Here is a 6,023-nt window from a genome sequence, read left to right on the forward strand (position 1 = left end):
TTCGGTAGGAACCGGTCTCTGACCATGGACGACCAAAGCCCAGCAAGAAATAGTCAGAATTTGCAGGAAAACAAGCATCGTTTATCGGATTTGTTAAAATAAGTATTCCTTTCTGCGGCGTTGTACGAAAAGTCAATTAGTCAAATAATGAACAAGTTTGCGAATACTGGGTTTACTGGACCGAAAATTCAATCAAACTTTATGAAAACTGATCGATTAACTGAACAAGGGAGATCCCCTATCAAACTACTAGAAATGCTCAATTTACTCTTCGTTTCTATCGATTTAAAATAAATCCGGCTAAAATTAACATAAAATTTTCCCTGCCAGGTACTTTCCACGAGGTTGATGCTTTCTAGGGATGGCAGTCGAAAAAAAATCAGACAAAAATTTAACATGCATTGATCACGGCATGCTTAGAGTTTAAACAAAGCCACGAGAATCAGATTCTTGTGGAATGAGACGTAATATTCTATTCGCGCAGCACAAAACACAAGCAGAGATTATCCAAGTTCATGCTCGCCACATCTGTCAAAGAACGATCACAGATAGACTTATATATATCCATGGTGAACTTTTATTTAGTCGTGAACTCTATTGACTTTCGTTTTTACGCTGGTTGCCTTTTGTAATCTGTTTTATACTCCCGGACGTTAGAAGTTTCATGTGCCAAATTCATGACATTAAGGCATTTTTTGCCACACCACTGGAATCAACACAATAGGGATTACAGAGTTTGTTCAATGCAAAATAACGTGACTTCAAAATTAAAATTTAATAAATCGTTTTTTGCATAGTGGTTACATCATAAGGCTGTTTTTGCATCACCTTCTGTGAATTTAGAACAGGTCCAAGTGATGCGTACGAAGCTTCCACAAACTAATTTTATACGTGACGGTTCTCACACAAGAGTATCTATTTCATGCGCAAATGTTTTCGAATGGGCATTGAGTAATTATGATAAACACGTACCATAAATGGTATTAGTCACCTCCCAATATGCGATGACTTATCAAGGAAATTTTGCGTGCAAATGAGTGCAATGATGTGAGGAATTTTGCGAGTATTTTTCACAAAGGTTTGACGACTAACGTGTCGAAGTGCGAAAATCACATTATCGGAATTACGAGTTTACAACCAGCTTTCACAGCTTTCCATACCAGGAAACGCAGTAAAGCTCCAATTAACAATGGGTTAACATTGTGCGGCAGGAGCAATTAAACCATTCTCCTCCCTGCGATTGCGTCAAGAGTTTTAACAACCGCATTTCCACCGCTTGGAACGTCACGAAATTTTAAGTTTCGAATAGCTGTGTTTTATCGTAACCGTCACACATTTTTTTTGACACACTAGGGTTTGAACCCATGATATCCTGGACACAAATCCTGATCAGGTTTTCTTCTAGGTATACGGGTCAGGCGCCTGACCAATGCAGCCAACCCTAGTCATGGCGAGGAAATACTTTTATTTATGCTCATTTAAATCCATTACAACGGATGCACAAATAAGTAAAAAAACGCATGCAAACGTTAACGTGTTTTGTCTCAAACTTCAAAACATTGATAAATTGACCAAAAGAAATCTCTCTTTATGGTAGTGGTCTCTTAGTATCAATGCATTATCAATGCAGACAGTGTATACGCCGGTGGATCCCTTGAAACCTGATCAACCCGTCCACGTAATTTTAGGGAACAATGATTTTTATAGTTTCCTGAAAATCCGGATTATAAAACGTAACAACATTTTTTCAGGAACGTTGACCTTCACCCTTCCAGCGCACGTGACGAGAGACCAATAAACGCGACATCGACCTTGCAGCAATCCATGTTCCAAATGCCACTGCTCGTACAAAGTGGTTTGTTTGGGGATCGTTAAATGGGAAAGGGACGGCGCACATATACGACTGTTGGAAAACCAAATTCGTTAGTGAGAGAACACGATCAGGTTCACTGAACTGTGCTTAAATTCGAAATTAAAGTCGTTACGGGAATTTGGTTAAATTTACGACACCATGGAGAAAAACGTTTAATGTTACGAAATGCTCTTTGTAACTTCTTTGTCAGGAACGTTGACCTTCACCCTTCCAGCGCAGGCGACGAGGGATGAATAACCGCGAGATCAACCTTGCAGCAATCGATGTTCCAAATGCCTATGCTCAGACATTTTCCTCTTTGCAAAAATGTTTTTTTTTTATAAAACAGGAAATTCCTTTTAAAGCTGTAACGCAAAAATAGGCTGGATAAAAAAAACATTTCATTTTAGAAATAATATCGATAATATAAAAATAGATTTTTTAGAAAAAAAGGTACTGAAAATTGTGTCACCTTGGATAAACAGCCACTTATCGCAAAAATACATGTGTGCTACTGTGTTTCTGTGTCTTAAACGAGCAAACGAATCGATCAACCCAGACAGATGCACAGAACGTTGAATGCGGCAATGGTTTTTCAGATCAAACGGTGCTTGTTAATCTCTGGTCAGGTGCAGTTAACAAAGCGGTTTGTTTGGGGATCGTTAAATGGGAAAGGTCACCGAACATTTAATACGACTGTTGGGAAACTAATTTCGTCACTTAGAGTACACGCTTAGGTTCATTGAACTGTGCTTAAATTCGAAATTAAAGTCGTTACGGGAATTTGGTTAAATTTACGACACCATGGAGAAAAACGTTTAATGTTACGAAATGCTCTTTATAACTTTTTTTCAGGAACGTTGACCTTCACCCTTCCAGCGCAGGCGACGAGGGATCAATAACCGCGAGATCAACCTTGCAGCAGTCGATGTTCCAAATGCCCATGCTCAGACATTTTTCTCTGTGCAAAAATGTTTTTTTTTTTTTGATAAAACAGGAATTTCATTTTAAAGCTGTAACGCAAAAATAGGCTGGATAAAAAAAAACATTTCATTTTAGAAATAATATCGACAATATAACAACATATTTTTTAGAAAAAAAAGTACTGAAAATTGTGTGACGTTGGCTAAACATCCCATTATCACAAAAATACATGTGTGACATTGTGTTTCTGTGTCTTAAACGAGAAAACGAAACGACCAACCCAGACAGCTGCACAGAATGTGGAATGCGGCTATGGTTTTTCAGATCAAACGGTGTTAATCTCTGGTCGGGTGCAGTTAACAACAAGATCTATATTCAGTTGATTGGTGATCACGGCGCACTGTTAACAACAAGATGTTTCATTGCCTGGCGTTGATCGCCTCTCTGTGCGTGTTGATTCAGGCGGGGCCATTGTGCCAATGCAAAGTACACGAGCAGACCATGTTTTGTGAGCATCCAGGTATGTAACTTTGTCACATTCAAATTTTAAACACTTTGCTGTTGGTTTGTGAAATTGTGCCGTTTGGAGAAAAACGATAAAGGAAACAAGTCATAAAAAAAAGTTTTTCATATAAAGGGATAATAGCAAATCCAATTCTCTCTGAATGCCAATGATCGTTTTAGTAATAGTTTACAATATAATAGTTTAGATTGATTACATTGCAAATAAAGCAAGCCACGTTGCTTTGTGCACAAAGAAAAGGGATCCAATGCTAATTCAACCGATGAGTCTGATTAACTTTATGCGCAGATGTTCCGGCGGCCGAGTTTCGTGTATTGGAAGGTACAAAGGGTTACTGGCCATCGGAAGGGTTCTTAAACGAGTCAGCTTATATGGCCTTGAAGTCAGGCCCCAACTCCTACATTTATTCTTTCTTCAGTCCCTACAAAGGTTCACGCTATCGCATTGAAATGGTTAAGGTGAATAATCTTTGCACGGTTCAGGAACAGTTATCACTTACACAGACAGACAGACATACCGATATCACACGGTGCTAAAGCCTGATTTATTGTTATTTCTACTGCAAACATCAAAGACAGTTTTTATGGGCGGATCCAGAAGGGGCCAAATGGGTAAACCCTGAAATAAATGTTGCAGATAAAAACACGCAGCAGAGTTGTAGAAAAAGAAGGGTGGTCTTAAATTTGTAGTTCATCCACAGTGTGCTTTGTCCCCCGCTTGCACGATATCTATTTGTCGCCTTTATTGCGTCACAGTAAGTTTTGGATAGTAACCGTCTCCCTAGAGAAAATTTCCGGGTTAACCTCATGTAGATTTATAGTGAGGCCCATATCGCGCTACCAACCTTACCATGCAGTTTCATGTAGATCTACAAAGGGGCCAAATTCTTCAACGCCAACAACAGCGACTACATTCAAACTGAAAACCAAACCAGATGCGAAGGAATTGAGTTGACTGCGAACAAGACTTACTTGGTTATGGGAGGTTTGTATGACTCCATTCGGTATGTTTATCCTGTCAGTAGCCGTCAACGTTTATGTTACTGCGTAGCAATATTCAAGTATATTGTTTTTTACTTTTAACCGTATAGGGTTACTTAGAAATATATGCACGAAAACGTGGAAAAATAGTTAGATGGGCATGCGTGTTGTCGGATGTAAAGCACTTCTGTTAGTCAGTGAAAGCTGCGTGCTTTAAAGCCACCGCGTCTTCTGCAGGGTTGTTTGTCAATAAAGGCTACAACTTAAAAAATCTTTGGTTCTACACGTCGTGCGACAAGGTGATTCCCCTCAGTGACTTGAGCGGAAATGACGCGGCCTGGGTGAGGAAGAACTACGAGACAAACTACGCACTCGGGTGCAACTATTGCTCCGTGAGTGACTGCAGGTGGTCAGCAACGTGCAAAGAGGTTCGTCAAAATGCTGTAGGACTACAGCAGAACTCGGAATGTTGCCTAATTTAGACAAATCGAATGCAGAATAACTGAGTTGTACTGTGGTTCGTACTCTACGACGTTTTTGTAGAAAATTGGTTATTTATTTAAAATACTCACATACTGACTTATTAATCCATATATAAAGTTAATAGCATAACAAATCTTGGACTTTCCTTTGCGTGTTATTGCAGCAAGGTTTCTGGGATATAAATAATATGCTCTGCCGAGTGGGGGAGCGCGAGAGCCGATACTGGACATCGGATTCCGTTTGTTTGCCGAACAGAAAAAGAAATCAGTGCCGTTGGTACAGATTTAAATGGTAAGACCATGCAACAAACTACGGTGTTTAAATGGTCGAACCCTATGTTGACGTAGTCGGAATAAAACAACTGCTTGCTGGCAACCGATTGTTGAATTTTGTGTTTAAATAAACAATGGCTTTCTTCAGCATGGAAAGTTTCAAATGAAGTCTTGTTGAAACCGAAACCCCACATACCAACTAAACTTTCGCGTTGAAGGTGGTAACATAGATTTCGTGTGTATTTATTCGAAAAAACGTTATGTGGTTTACCATTCAGCGCCTGGTCTTGTTTTACCGTGTTCCCTAGGAAATGAGCCAAAGTTATGAATATTATTGAATGTTACAGACACTGGTGATGCTTAGTCAGTTCACAACACTGATGATGAGCACAGTATTGTTCGAAACGTCTGCTTAACAATGGTCAGCATATTAGCTTTGGCTTTTCTATTCAAAGTAATTGACTGCAAGGTTTCGCACTTAAGTTAACATGATATCTCTAAAAAGCTGGTTTATGAGTCGATGCGTGAGAAAAATGTTTCTTCAATTTATCCTTCTATTACCTACAATGATTACATAATTTTTTAATTTTCAAAAAGATCTGAGTTTTTTTCCTCAGCTCTAAGTAGTTCTGTGTGGGCTAGTTTGAAAACACAATCACCGTACTAAAGTGATCGTCGTGTCAATTGAAAAACTTTTGAGTTGCTCGTCAATCAGAGAAAATGACACATAGTACATTTATTTGATTTTGAGTGCATTATTCAGAGATCAAGTTATGCTTAATCGGCGACACACAAAATTAGTACGCTATCATACAGTGAATTAAATTATTATCTTTTTCAAAACTACTTGATTTCCAGTAATTTTGATTTGGGGAAAATCGTATGACAAAAGGACGGGATACATTTGACAGCTTACAAGAATGTTATGATTAGTGAGGTCATAATCACATTTATAATTATGGGCCACAATCTCAAGGGCAGAGGTTTTT

This window comes from Ascidia mentula, chromosome 1, assembly GCF_947561715.1.
Source record: "Ascidia mentula chromosome 1, kaAscMent1.1, whole genome shotgun sequence".
Lineage (NCBI taxonomy): Eukaryota > Metazoa > Chordata > Ascidiacea > Phlebobranchia > Ascidiidae > Ascidia > Ascidia mentula.